This window comes from Narcine bancroftii, chromosome 2 (assembly GCF_036971445.1).
Source record: "Narcine bancroftii isolate sNarBan1 chromosome 2, sNarBan1.hap1, whole genome shotgun sequence".
Classification (NCBI taxonomy): domain Eukaryota; kingdom Metazoa; phylum Chordata; class Chondrichthyes; order Torpediniformes; family Narcinidae; genus Narcine; species Narcine bancroftii.
In genome coordinates, this window is record NC_091470.1 from 297,408,741 (window position 1) to 297,424,458 (window position 15,718).

The 15,718-nt window shown below is 46.0% G+C and overlaps 1 long non-coding RNA gene across 6 annotated transcripts in view; it reads left to right on the top strand.

Annotated features, from left to right (window-relative positions):
- LOC138755456 (uncharacterized) overlaps window positions 1–13,744 on the top strand; it is a 105,172-nt gene extending 91,428 nt beyond the window's left edge. For 4 of the 6 annotated variants that reach the window (XR_011352310.1, XR_011352306.1, XR_011352307.1 and 1 more), the window contains 2 exons: window positions 1,426–1,669; window positions 2,439–3,063. This is a non-coding gene — a long non-coding RNA (uncharacterized lncRNA). Of the gene's footprint in view, window positions 1–1,425; window positions 1,670–2,438; window positions 3,064–13,294 lie in introns of those variants that run through there. The other 2 variants (XR_011352308.1, XR_011352309.1) reach the window with 2 other exon arrangements.
- Window positions 13,745–15,718: the final 1,974 nt, after the last annotated feature.

Sequence of the window (15,718 nt, forward strand, 5' to 3'; positions counted from 1 at the left end):
CCTCCATGCTGATCATGACGGGCATAATCACCAAAAAGGGATAATCTTTCTTAAAATGTCAGATTCAACATTCAGATTGTTGATGTGGTATAGAATTTAATTCTCTAGAACCAACATTCTCAACCTTTTTATAGCCATGTTGTCATTGTCATCATGTCTGTCCCTCGAGGTCGAGGAGGATGGCCTTGGTTCCATTGACCCACAGAGCAAAGACGCTTGTGCATGTATTGTTTAATGTGTACTTGATGTGCCACTCAAAGAGGCACATGATACTTTACAAATCAACCAACTATTCCAATGGCATGGAACCACGATGATTGGAGCTGATGGATTTGTTGCAGCTGTGACAGATTGTTATATTTTAGATTGTATATAGATATGTTTTAAAGGAGATAAATTGTTGGATTTTTTTAGTGTAGCTCACAAACAAACACTTCATAACACAGATCTCATTTAAAATGTCAGAGCTCTGGCTCAAGCTAGACAGTCCAGGCTCCCAATGCCTTTGTAAAGACAACGGAAACTGTTTTGCTGAAGGACTTCACAAGTAGATGTTAATTGGACATGCTGTGGAGTAATGGATTATTGTTTTGGAAAGCAACAGATGAATGGACTCAGAAGATTGGGTCCAGTGCCGCAGTCTGTCTGAATGCAGTTTGCTGTTCTAAGAAGGTCATGTGGTTTTTCAAGCAGAGAGAAAGAGAAAGGAGACCAAACAGGCTTTCTCTGAGAGAGAGAGAGAGAGAGAGAGAGAGAGAGAGAGAGAGAGAGAGAGAGAGAGAGAGTGAGTGAGACTGCTGGTTTTCTACAGTGGCTTTTGCAAGCTTGTTTGAAATTCCATTTTGAAGATGGGTTGTGAGTTCTGAGCTCAGCTTGTTCAAAGCCCTTGTGGTCCACACAAGAGGAGATGGCTGGCTATATAATGTTTCACTTGAGATAAGTGAAACAGAAAAGGAACTCTGTGGTGACCTGAAAGAAAGAGGTTATCATCTGGCAAACACTGATGGGGCAAGTTTCTTCGGCAAGACACTGAAGTGGCTGATCGGAAGGAATCAGTTTGTGTATGTCCAGCAAGCAATAAATCTCTCTCTGAAAACCACCAAGAATTTTCCTGAGTGGTAACCATTTACCTTTCAAGCACCAAAGCCTGGTGAAGATTCATAAATTTTAAATTCAGTATAAGAATTTCCTGATACCGGTGAGATTGGACTGTGAATCAAAGAACTTTTCTGAACTTATAGAATTAGAAGGGGGTTAAGTTAAGTTAAGTTAATAGTAGTAAGTTAAAGTTTGATCCTGTATTTATGTTTAAAGAAAATTAAAAGTAACTTTTGTTTAAATGACCATTTGTCTTGATGAATTTCTATTGTTGCTGGGCTTTGGAGTCCTCTGGGTCTGTAACACAGCCTTTGTCCTCCTTCACAGCCATTTAGCTCAGAGTAACTTCATCCGCCTGTTCCACCGATGAGGACTTGGTTGGATTTTTCTTTGTCAGGGACCTCACCCTCGACCTTACTGCCACGGATCATAGCTCCAGACGGCATCACTCTTGGGATCACAGGACCACACAAGCTTCTCCACCATGAAACAATCTACAGAGAAGTTATGACTATGACCCCCTCAGAACTCTGCTCAAATTTTATGGCCTCCTTCCCTGTGAAACAGTCAAGTTTAGTTATTTTCTTCTGTACTTCTACTGATTACATAATTTTAAAAAAAAATAGTATTTCAGACTGTAGCCATCCTTAAATGTGCTGTAGCCCCTGGGGGGATTGATAATGTTGATAATGGCTGCTCTAGACCATGTTGTCTTAGAGTTCAAAGAACTTTATTTCTTCATTGTCCTAAGGGATCAAATTCATGACTATTCTCAGATAAGCCATGTATTACCAAGAGGTATAGCATGTATTTCCTAAAAATAATATAATGCATATTTGTGTGTGTGTGTGTGTTTGTGATGCATGCAAGTGTAGCACCTATGACAATATAGATAATTAATTATCCTCGCTATAAAGCAATGTTTGTCAAACTGTCCCCTAAACTCACATTCCACTTTAAGCAATCCCCATGCTCTGTGATTAGTAAGGGATTAGTAAGGGATTGCTTTAGGTGGTGTGAGAGTAGGAAAGGAAAGTTGAGAACCACTGCTCTAGACCCATATGTTACTGAAATACTTTGCTTGAGAAAAAATTGTCATTGGCCCATTTCCTTTGGAGTTACAAAACCATGCCCATAACGAGTCAATTAGGTACGATAAAAATAGTAGTTTTCAATATTTTTCTTCCCATTTACATACCTCCTTAAGCAATCCCTTACTAATCTCAGAGAACCTATGGTGTAAGGATTGCTTAAGGTAGAATGTGAGTTTAGAGGGGCAGTTTGAAAACCACTGCTATAAAGGAATACCAATGACTGACTTAATCACTTTTCCTTCTCAGGAAAGAATCTTTTAGCCAAGAGTCGAAGGCTTGAAAGATATTTCAAAAACTAAGAAGAAAAAATCTCAAGGGGAATACAGACATCACCATCTCCCACTCCCATTATTATCATGACGGGACTGAATCTATTTTCTGTTAGATTCATTATTGTCCAATGATTGGCTCCTTGAAATGATCTTACATATCAAGTTTGAAAACCTCATCCTCTGGAATGTTTGTGCGCAAATCAAAAATGTATTGCCCTTTTCTTGATTGTGCAAGAAATTAAATTTCATAACACAACTCCAATCAGTTTAAGTAATCAACTGTGATAGTCAACTCTTAATAGAACATTATGGGCAACACTGTTAGCTCAGTAATTAGCACAACACTATTGCAGCACTAGAAAACAAAATTAAAATTTCACAGTTTAGATTTATTGTTAGAGTACATTCATGACATCACATACAACCCTGAGATTCTTGTTTCCTGTGGACCAGGCAGAATTTCATAATTAGTAGAGCAATAAAACTCTAATTAAGAAAATATAGGTATAAAAGAAGAGAAAAATGTAATCAAAACCGAAATGTAGACAAACTGTCTATGCAATTCAGAAATAATATTCAATAATAAATAACGTGCAAAGTAAGAGTCCTTAAATGAGTCTCTGAGTTTGTTGTTTAGGAGACTGATGGTGGAGTGGTAGCAATTGTTCCTGAACCTGGTGATATGAGTCTTGTGGTAATTATACCTCTTTTCTGATGGTAGCAGCAAGAACAGAACATGTCCTGAGTGGTGTTTATTGCTGCAGCTTTCCGATGGCAGGGTTCCATGTAGATTTTCTTGAGGGGTAAATCGAGTTTTTCCTCTGATGTACTGGGCTATGTCCACTACCTTTAGCAGAGTTTTCTGCTTAGAGGCATTTGTGCCCCTATACTTTCCACTACCCATCTGTTGACGTTTGCCAAGCTTTTCAATATCATACCAAACCTCCGCAAACTCCAGATGAAGTAGAGGTGCTGATGTACTTTCTTCACGATGACATTCATGTGTAGTGTCCAGGAATGATCCTCCGAGATGGTGACCCCATGGAATTTATATTTGCTCACCCCTCCACCTCTGATCCCCCTTTAATCACTGGATTGAACATCTCTGATTTTCTGCTCCTAAAGTTCACAATCAGCTCCTTGGTTTTCGTGACATTGAAAGCGATGTTATTGTTAGTATACCGTTCAGTAAAGTTGTCAATATTCCTCATGTTTGCTGACACATCACCTTCTTTTATACAACCTACTACCATGGTATTGTCAGCAAATTTATAGATGGTCTTATTGTCATACCAGGCCACACAGAACTGCCGGATTCGAATTCGGCGTTGTCTGTAAGGAATTTTTACATTCTCCATGTCTGTATTGGTTTCCTTTGAATGCTCCCATTTCATATCACCTTTCAAATATGTACAGTGATTGTGTAGTGTCTGCTAACAGCAATGCTACTGAAATGAGAGATGTCCACACAGCATGAGGTGAATCAGAAAATGAACTTTATTTTGAATTCCTCGCTTTGGTCGAGAAGACTGCCCATTTTCTGTGAGGGGCACACTTGCCTTAGGAAGTGACATCAGCACGTTGCTGGGTCACTCTCCATTCAGCGGCAGGCAACACGGAAGTGACACTGTCCCCCAGGCAATGCGTTTCGCCAGCTCCGGACCTCCTTAGAAGGGATGGGGGGCCTACACCAACTTGATGGGGTGATGATTCGGCCTGTATAACTGCACGGTCACGCGGCCTGCTACAATTCTAGGTTAATTGGTGTAATGGGGGGGGGTGGCATGGTTCATGAACCAAAAGGGCCTGTTACCATGCTGTCTGTATAAATTTAAATGATCATGAGCTGCAGTTTCTTTCTTTGTGAGGCAATAGTTGGCGAGGCCATTTCATTAGATATATTCAATAGGGAGTTGAATGTGGGCCTGTTGGATAAAAGGATGAAAGGGTATGGACAAAAAGCAGGAATCGCGTTATGAAGTTACATGATGGCCCCAATCGTATTTAATTGTGGATCATGCTGAAGGACGGAATGGCCTACTCCTGCATCTATTTTCTATGATTATACGATACTATGCAAGAAGCTGATTTTTACTGTGAATCAGTAACAAAAGTTGATCAACAAATGCAGGACAGTGGAGTCTGCTATATCTACTGACATGACTGGAACTAAATTATACTAAATTACACTAATGAGAAGTTCTACACTGACATAAGGGACATACCTTTGAAAACTTTTTCAGAATTACATAATCTGAAGCAAGCATTTGCTAATGAGGCTGCGAAGATTGCAGGAGCGCAGGAGACAAATCCATGCCTCTGTCTCTGAAGGGATTCTCATAGCTGATCTTTCTCTTATTGTTGGGAGCACCAGTCAATGCCTGTGGCACCTCTTTGTGTCCCTGTCAAATGCACTGTACTTCAGTTCAGACAGTCACAGGTGGCAACTGTAAAAGGTGAGGGGTCTCCATGAATCATCAACGAACTGTTCCAGGATGGCAGCCACTGCTGTGTTGGATGCGTCGACTGTGAGGGCCGTCGGTACATCCATTCATGGGTGGACTAGCATCTTTGTATGGACCAGGGCCTCTTTGGTCTGCTTGAAAGTGTTGTGAGCTTCGTCTGTTCATGCAAGCTCCTTCATTGAGCCCGATATTAGAGTGAAGAAAAGGTGTATAATCTTGGCTGTTGCAAGGATGAATCTGTTGTAAAAATTTACCATGCTCATGAACTCTTGCAGGTGCTTGAGTGTCGTCAGCCTGATGAACTGTTATATGGTGTCCACTTTGTTGGGTAGAGGGGTGGTGCCATCTTATAATTTTGTGGCCCAGAAAGTCTGTTCCTGTGAGTCCGAACTGGCACTTCTCCAGGTTAATGGTGAGGCCAAACTGTGCAAGGCAGGTGAACAGCTGGCTCAGGTGTGTCATGTGCTCCTCGGGCATGTTGCTGGCTACCAGGAAGTCAATGAGGTAGATGAAAAGAAAAGGCAAGTCCCTGCCAACTGCGTCCACAAGGCAGTAGAATAACTGCACCACCTTTTAAAAGCAAATGGCATGCAAACTCAAACTGGCCGAACGGGTGATGATAGCAGTCTTTCGGATGTCGTCCAGGTGCACGGGTATCTGGTGTTATCCCTGGATCAGGTCGACTTTAGAGAACAGCCTTCTACCATGGAGGTTTGCTGCAAAATCCTGGATATGGGGAATTGGGTTGTGGTCTGGTATCATTGAGGCATCTGTAGTTACCATAGAGTCTCCAGCTGCTGTTGGACTTTGGCACCAAGTGGTAGGGTGAGCCCCATGGGATATTGGAATGACAGATGAGGCTGAGTTCCTCCATGCATCTAAACATTTCCTTGGCGAGGTTAAGTTTGTCCGGGGCCAGGCGGCCGGCCTGTGAATGCAATGGTAGGCCAATGGTAGCGATGTGATGTCGGATGCCATGGTACGGTAGGGCTGCCATGAACTGCGGGTGCAGAATGGAGGGAAAATCAGTGAGGAGGTAGCTGTACTGGACATGTTGAGTTTTTATGGAAGCGAGCTGGGTAGACAGTTCCTTGGACGTGCCGAGGGGCATGGTATGGAAAGTTTCAGCATGGACTAGTCGTCTGCCCTGGAGGTCAATGAGTAGGGAGTGTGCCCGCAAGAAATCCACACCCAAAAGAGGTTTGTCCACTGAAGCCAGCACGAAGGACCATTTAAAGGTGGTGTCGCCTCTTGCCAAAGGTTCTGATGGTGGTGTTATTGGTAGTGTGCAGGGACAGGCCTTGGGGTTGAGCACTGTAAGAGGTATGATACTTATCTCCGCCTCCATGTCCACGAGGAACCTGCGGCCTGAAATACAGTCCCAATCATGGAGAAGGCTGTTCAGTCAGCCAGCAGCTACAGCTACTAATGGCAGCAGCTGGCCCCGTCATTTCCCGGGAACGAGCATGGCTGGCGGCACCTGCATGCGGAAGCACCCTAACATTGGTGGTAGAAACACCATTTGGGATCCGACCTTTCTGCTTTCTGGCAGGGCTAGGCCTGCTCACATGCTGGACTAGATTTGAGTGTTGTTCTTGGTGGCGGCCATGTAATACAGTTGACAGAGTCTATGGCTTCATGCTTGGAATAGTAGAGAATGTCCACTTGCGCCACAACCTTGCATGGGTCGCTGAAATTCGTGTCAGCCAACGGGAATCTGATGACTTCAGGCGTCTGGTCGAGAAACACCTACTCGAATATGAGGCAGGACTTCTACCCTTCTGCCAGTGTGAGCATCTTGTCCATGAGGGCAGAGGGGATCCTATCGCCTAGGCCATTCAAGTGAAGGAGCCTGGCAGTGCTCTCATTTCATGAGAGGCCGTATGTGCTAATGAGGAGGTTTTTAAGAGCCACGTATTTACCTTCCTCTTGCAGCGCCTGGATGAGGTCATCGACTCGTGAGGGGTCTTCCTGGTCGAGCGAGCTGGCGACGTAGAAGTATCTCATCGAATCGGAGGTTATCTGTTTGATCTGGAACTGGACCTCTACTTGGCCAAACCAAATGCAGGGTCTGTTCACCCAGAATATTGGCAACTTCAACGCGACTGTGCCTATGGCTGCTGGTTCCATTGTGTCAAGACTTCTGGATGTGGAGACTCGTCGGGGTCACCAATGTAGCGGGTTGTGAGTAAGCGCAGTGAAGAGACTGAGAGAACAGGCTGGGAATTTAAGTATCACAACTGCTTTATTTTCAATTCCGTGCTGCAGTCTTTAAGTCTGTCTCTGTTCTTGCCCCCAATGTCTCGGCATTTGCATCATGATGACGTAAGCGCGCATGCGCCCTTCCGGTCTGGACCGGAAGAAATGGTCCCGCGACACCATCTTTACTTCAGCTGCCCCACCGACTGCACGTGACAAGCGAAGCTGGTTCATTGATGCAAACATGTGTGTCGCCACAATATTTTATTTATCTAAATAAAATGGTTCAACTTAGTATCTAACTTCTAGATGCAGATTCACTGATATTAAATAGATAGGCTTCAACCATAACAATTAAAGTATTTTTGAAAAATGAAGACAATTTTGCTGATATCATTGGAAAAGAACAGCTTGTCCTTGATGATGTGGACCCCATTGTGATTTCTCTTGGACAGAACCATTCTTATATGTGAGGTGTGCAGGAGCTATCATGCAGGCAAGTGACCTTTGTTTCCAAAATATATTTTTCCGTAAGTTCATTTGTCAATTTCATCACAATTGTTCTAAACCTATGGATTCCTATATTATTAATTACGATCACCTGGAGCATTGAGGAGAGCACATGCGGTGAAACGCACTGTCAAATGCCAATTCAAGTCATGCACTACCTTGACTTGAACATAATGTGGTGCTTCTCCTTCACTGTGGGACTTGCCATCAACCAGCATTCCAGGAGCACTTTCTCAACATGGACTGATGAATTTTGAAAAGCCAGCTCAGTAGTACTGTTTTAAGGGTAACTGAAAATAAGCCATAAGTGCTGGTCTTGCCTTCAATGCTCAGAATAAAAAGTTTGAAAGTAAAAAAAAAACAACTTAAAGGATCTTTCTCAATGAAAATAGGCAATTTAGAATGTGCTTATAATGCCTTTCTTAGTACATTGTAAAGTAACACAGCTTCACTCTCTCTTCATTCACAAATGCATTCAATTAGCTCCAAAGCTTAATGTGCAGAATCTCCTCCAATGTAAGATAAAGATGAATGTTTGCAGTCATATCCAGTGTCCATCAAGACTTAATGTGCACAGTTGCCTTCAGTGTCCACCATGGCATGTACACAACTATCTCAAACCTCAATCTGCTTTGACATCATCAGGGTATGTATCCCAAGACTTGATATTTAAGCACCTCTGATGTAGGCTAAAACTTTGTGTACTGACTTCTTAAATGTATTGTCAAGGTTTAATATGCCCAGTCATCTTTCTGCTTCTGGAATTTTGAATACCCAGTTTTCAGCAATCTAATTACAGTGAATAAGTTGAACCATTGAATAGTGTGACAGAGTATTAAAGAGGCGCGCGCAAAGTTTAAATAAACAGTTTGTTTGAAACCTCCAATGTGGTTGTGGTGCTTTTCAATCAGTGTAGCAGTCGCTATATTGGTGACCCCATTGAGTTCAGACAGTTTTCTGGCCTCCCGATATGGATTCCGCAGCCATCAATGCTGTCGCGGTGAAACTCCCCCACTTCTGGATGCATGCCCACGCGCTTAGTTTGGGCAGGCTGAAGCGCAGTTTCTCCTCTGACACATCAGACACCACGATGTTCTACCATATCGTGAGCGCGCTCGATGAAGAAACAGCGCCCAGGGTGGATGACCTGATCCACACCCACCGGAGGAAGGTAAATACCTCGCTCTCAGAAACCTCATCCTCGGCACCTTCAGCCTCTCCCCATGGCAGCGTGCCTCCAGGCTCCTGTACCTGGATGGTCTGGGCGACAGAACCCCATCTGCCCTCATGGATGAAATGCTGGTGGTATCAGAGGGCCACAGACCCTGCTTCCTTTTCGAACAGGTTTTCCTTGAACAGATGCCTGAGGATAAACAACTCCTGCTGGCAGATGATGATTTCTCAGATCCATGCCGAGTTGCAGCCCGCGCAGATGGCCTCTGGCAGACCAAGCGACAAAACGAGGTCGCCCTCAGCCAGGTCACCCTCCCAGGTCCAAATCGGCTGCAAGCGCCCCCCCCCCCCCCCCCACCAAGCACAAACTGGAAGAACACCACCCCACCTGGTGTTTCTACCATCAACACTGGGGGGCCCAAGCCCGCAAGTGCAGTCAGCCTTGTGTGTTTCAGGGAAATGACCTGGCCAGCCGCTGTTAATGGCTGCGACGGCTGGCCACGTGAACTGCCTCCTGCATGTGATCAACAAGTTCAGTGGCCGATGTTTCCTGGTAGACACCAGAGCTGAACTGAGCGTGCTCCCCCCGACCGTCCTCAAGACCCTCACCTGCGCACAGGGCCCAACCCTACGGGCGGCCAATGGATCCTCCATCAAGACTTTTGGCACACACAGTGCACAGATCCAGATCAGCAAGGACAAGTTCCGCTGGAAGTTTGTACTGGCCTCTGTGGACACAGTGCTGTTGTGAGCCGATTTCCTACAAGCCCACAGCCTGTTGGTGGACATCAAAGGCAAGTGGTTGGTAAATGCCCGCACCTTCCAATCCATCCGCCTCAACACCACAGATGCATGAGGCCCGGGGATAGCTTCCATCAGTGCCCCCAAGGACGAATATTCTCACATGCTCAACGAGTTCCCCTCCATCCTGCAGCTGCAGTTTACTTCCGCCATGCCCCAACATGGAGTCTGCTACCACATCACAACCTAGGCCCCCCTGCTTCTGTGCCAAAGCCAGGCTGTTGCCCCCTGAGAAGCTGCAATTGGCAAAAAGGAATTCTCCCAACCTCAGGAGCTGGGATCGTCCATAGATCGGAGAGCTCTTGGGCCTCCCCCGTTCACATGGTCGCCAAGATTTCCGGGGGTTGACGCCCATGCGGGGACTAACATTGCCTCAACGATGCAACCATGCCGGACCAATACCCCATCCCGCACATACAGGACTTTATGGCCAACTTGCACAGCGCCTGGGCTTTCTCAAAGGTCGACCTGGTATGGGGTTACCACCAGATCCTGGTCCACCCTGATGACATCACTGAGACTGCAATCGTTACCCTGTTCGGCCTATTTGAGTTCCTGTGGATGGCCTTTGGCCTCAAAAACGTGGCCCAGACATTCCAACACCTGATGGACGTGGTGGGCAGAGACTTAGATTTCGTGTTCATCTATCTCGACGACATCTTCATTGCCAGTTGGGTCCACAATGAACACAAGGTCCATCTCCGTGCACTATTCACCTGCCTGGCAGAGTTCGGCCTCATGGTTAATATGGCCAAGTGCCAGTTTGGCAAACAGTCCCTGCAGTTCCTGGGCCATACCATCTCCACGGATGGAGCTGCCCCAGCACCCGAGAAGGATGCAGCCGTACACCAGTTCCCGAAGCCCAACACCCTAAAGGGTCTACAGGAATTTGCTGGCACGGTCAACTTTTACCACTGGTTCATCCTGGGGATGGCTCGCATCATGCGACCATTGTTCGCACTGATCGCTGCCAAGAACAAAACCCTGGAATGGACAGAAGAAGCTGAAAATGCTTTTGTTGCAATGAAGGATGCCCTGGTGAGTGCCACCCTACTAGCCCACCCGCAGCCAGACACCCACACTGCGCTCACAGTGGATGCATCAGCCACAGCCGTCGTGGGCGTCCTGGAGCAATCAATCAATGGCCAGTGGCGCCCACTTACGTTCTTTAGCAGGCACCTCCGCCCCCCCGGAACTGAAATACAGTGCCTTTGACAGGGATCTCCTGGCCTGTACCTGGCCATCAGACATTTCCGGTACTTCCTGACCATTCACCGTGTTCACTGACCACAAACCGCTCACTCAGGCCCCCGCAATGTCAAAGGACCTCTGGTCGGCGCACTAGCAGTGGCATCTGTCCTATGTATCGGAGTTCACCACTGACATCCAACACCGAACAGGTAAGGACAATATCGTGGCAGACATGCTCTCAAGGCCCACCGTCCACAGCCTCACCCCCAGCCTGGACTATGCCCAGATAGCGCAGGTGCAGAAGGAGGATACAGACGTATAAACTTTCTGTACCGCCATCACAGGTCCCCAGCTCCAGGACCTCAAACTGCCGGACAGCCCCGACATGCTGCTCTGCGACTTCTCCACCAACTTGCTGAGCCAAGTAGTCCCACCGCAAAGGAGGCCGCAGGCCTTCAAACATGGTCCATAATTTGGCCCACCCCTCGGTCAAGATCTCGGTTCACAAGGTGGCGGAATGGTTCGTGTGGCACAGCCTCAAGAAACAGGTAGCCAAATGGCGAGAAACTGCTTGCAGTGTCAGACCTCCAAGGTCCAGCTCCATGTAAAGGCCCCGATATAGCCGTTTGACTCCACGGCCAAGAGGTTCAAGCACATACACATTGGCATCGTGGGCCCCCTGCCAGTGTCCAGGGATGCCCGCTATTTGTTGACAGTGGTCAACCATGTAACGAGGTGGCCAGAAGCCATCCCACTGAGGAACACTTCCACTGAGACCTGCGCCAGGAACTTACTCGCCTACTGGATCGCCAGGTTCGGGGTCCCGGCGCACATGATGAGTGACAGGCAAATAATAATTTGCAGTTCACTTCTGTCCTCTGGTCACAGCTGGCAAACCTCTTTGGAATCAGGCTCCATCTCACCACCGCATACCACCCCCAAGCCAATGGCCTAGTAGAGCGCTTCCACCGGCACCTAAAGTTGGCCGTCATGGCTCGCCTCACTGGTCCCAGCTGGACGGATGAATTGCCCTGGGTCCTACTCGGCATCAGAACAGCTCTGAACGAAGACCTACAGGTATCATCTGTGGAATTGGTATACGGCACACCGCTGTCACAACCCGGGGAGTTCTTTGGCCCAAGCATTGGCTCCGTGACCGAGAGTCGGACCTTGCTGGCAGACTTGCAAGGTAAGATCACCTCACTAGCGCCCCCACCACCGACCCATCATGGCAGCTGCCCGTCCTGCGTCCCCAAGGAGCTGGCCACGGCCGATTTTGTTTTCATCTGACGAGGTCCACACACCGTGCCCCTCCAGCACCCCTACGAAGGCCCCTACAAAGTCCTGCAATGCTCAGGCAAGAGGATCACCCTGGACATTGGGGCAAGGGGGAGTTATTCACAGTCGACCAACTCAAGGTGGCACACCTGGACCTTAGCCAGCTGGTAGTGATGGACCAGCCAAAAAGACGAGGTCACCCACCCAGGCAGTGAGAAGCATAAGTCCATTCTGGTGGGTTTGTGTAGCAGCGCACATCCTCGTGGCAAATCGGCCCCGCTTGTACCGCCACGCCGTCAGGGCAGCCGGGAGAAGATGGTGCCATCGGGGGACCTCCATGTTGTGTGGGTTAGCGCAAGGTGCGCACCTCGGGCGAGCGTGGTGACGTCACCACCAATGCAGGGGTGGAGCTCACGCCGCCCTTAAAGGGGCATGCGCGAAGTTTGAATAAACAGTTGGTTTGAAATCTCCAATATGGTCGTTGTGTGTTTCAATCTGTGTAGCAGTCGTTACAAGGTCAATTGAATTGAAGGACTGAGAGCCTCTCAGCCATTACGATGAGTGACATTTGATGGTTATATTTTATACAAATAACTTAGATTTTGCAGTGGGTTAGTTTTGGTGTAATACAATGTGATTTTCATTCATTTTGCTTGAGCTTGTTCTGATACAAATTAATCATTATTATATCCCTGAGTGAAGCCAGATATGAAGAAATAATTGATTAGATTTCCATGTCACCCGAGACACCCAGACTTTTTTCTATCCTTTATTATTTGCCTCTATTTCTTCACTTATTTAGCCTTATTTCATCAGATCTCTCTGTTTATTTTTCTGTTACTATTTTATTGGCTCTTTTTGTTGACTTCTATTCAGTGCAATTCAAAACCTTGGATTCTCATATTTCCAAGAATTTATTTTTCTTCTTGTCATGTTCAATCGTTTTGTAAACAAACTCATGTTTTCCTGGGATATGAAAACATGAGTGCCTTTGCACAAAAGCTTTTGATAAGATCAATGATAAATTAAACCTTTCATTGAAAGATATTGGAATCCTGCCACTTTAAATAGTTATGCTAATAAAACCAGTTGCATTTATTAGCAGTCTATTAATGAGCCACACTGTACTCATGGTGTGCAGCTGCCTTTGAGGCATAAAGAGGGCAGATTTGGTCTCAGAGGAACAAGCCTTACACTTTTTATTCTGTTTCAGATAATGGGGCCACAATGAATTGCTTTATAATAAAGCCATCATGAACTCCAGAATCCCGTTAAGATGCTGACAGACAAACTGCACGTCAATGAAGGGAGAGTTTTTGCAGGATGTGAATCAACAGCTATTGAAAAGTAAAGAGAAAGCCTGTCCCTGACTGGGTGCTTGGACTCGTGGCCTTGTTGCCAGTCTGCCTGCACTTCCCTGGTTAAGAAGTAGCTCACTCCACACCTATATTCCAGCTCTTGCTCCACGATTGCCTCCTGTCAAAACTGTGAGGCTGTAATAGGTTTTATGTGTCTCTGAATCTCCCACCTAACAGTGATACCAGGATATCAACCCGAATTCCCCATTCACAAATAATCTCACATTTTACATCCCTCACCTCCCCACCCTCTTACAGTTCTTGGCTGGATGCAATGCAAGAGAAAAGCTCAAGCAAAATAAAAGTTACAAATGAAGGCTAGCTAGTTTTTCTGATATTCTAACTACCCTTGTGGTCTTGTGCATTGTTACTCCGGCATCTACAGTTGGTGAAAAACTATTGTCCTTGTACTGCGCGTCGAAAGATCCAAAGACTTGTTGATCCAAACCAAGGCTTTTATTAACTAGAAGACTGGAGCATATCACAAGTAGGTCGACCAGTCCAGAATGACCTGGTCTGGCTAGGAGCAATCCTTTAAGACCTGCCAGTAGGTGTGGCTACACTCTCAGCCAATCACAGTCATCCTACACTACAATCTGTACATTGTACACTACAATCTGTACACATTGGTGATAGAATCTGTACTATCACAGACCTGCAATGGGGGAAGTTACAGTTGACTTTGCAGCCGACCTTGACCAGCTAGAGAGCTCAGTTTTATTCTTGCCTGTCTTAGCATAAGGCCTGTAAGACTAACAGGCAGCATCAAAGCTTCTGGTGGAATGGTAACAGCAAGATCATAACTGAACATCATCCTGAGAGAGGATAACCTCTGTAAATCCCTCCCTCACCCCACAACTACCCAGGATGGCCAGGTTATATTGGAAGACAGACAGCCAATCTGTTTTACAGTGTTGATCTGATACAAGCTCATTTCATTGTGGTTGGAACCACACATGAACTGTGAGCTTTTCCCTTTGCTAGAAAAACAGGCTTCAGATCCTATCTTAAGCCTTGATATTGCATGCAGGCTTTGTGGCAGTGTTTCTCTCTGAAGCAGAAGCTATCTTTGGTCAATGGGAGTTAACAGATAGACCATTTGTATTTGTTATTTTACTGCTTGCAATTCCTATCTCCAAGCTCCAAATTGCATAAAATTTCCATAACACCACTAGAGATAAATCAAGTTATAATTTGTCCTCTTTCAGAGTCTTCCTGGTTCTCCAACACTGCCTCGTTAACTTGCAGACTTTCGCTGTATGAAAGACATAAGGATGGGGCTCTGATTGGGGATGATGGACAGATTTGAGTGGGAGGAGGTGGTTGGGGAGTAAGGCTTGCAATATCTATAGTTTGTAAATTGGATGAGATTGTGGGTTGAGTATTATGTAACCATCAGGAATGGTCATACTTTGGCTGAGAGCAGAACGAAAGTTAGATACTGATTGGGCACCATCGTCTTCCATTGCTTTAGACCTGCTTCTGTCAAGGCTTCACCAGCTGCTGCTCCAGTAAAACTGAGCACAATCTCTGCCACATGAAAAAGTCCTGCCTGTCTCTCACGGTCAGCAGCTGTTCCTCCAGCCAGGCACTGACTCATCCAATGAGAGAAAGGGTAGTTTGTTTGTTAGTGTGGACCTGTAACATCGATAGGCTGTTGCTGACTTGCTTCAGTGGATGAAGTCCTGGCTGGTAGTGGACACTGAGGTGTAGCCTGCAGTCACCAAGAAAGGGCTGTGATTGTGATTAAAAAGCAGAAAATGCTGCATTCAGCAGGTAAGGCAGGCAGCTGTGGAAAGAAAAGCAGAGTTAATGGTTTTAAACTGGCAAAGACTCCAGGACCTGCAGTGTTAACCATTTCTCTTTCCATCGATGCTTCCTGACCTGCTGAGCATTTCCAGACTTTCCTGTTTTTCTTTCAGATTTCCAGCATCTTCTGTTTTTATTTGTTTTTCTTTTCTAATTCTTAAAAATTTAGAGATACAGCACAGTAATTAAACCTGTGCTGCCCAATTACACCCAATTGACCTACAATCCCAGTACATTTTGAAGGATGGGAAGAAATTGGAGCCCCTGGAGGAAACCACGCAGACACGAGGAGAACATACAAACTCCTTACAGACAGTGCCAGATTGAAACCCGATCGCTGGTGCTGTAACAGCATTGCACTAACTGCTACACCTGTAGTTCTCAACCATTTTCTTTCCACTCACATACCACTTTAAGTAATCTCTATGCCATCGGTGCCCTGTGATTAGTAAAGGATTGCTTAAGGTGGT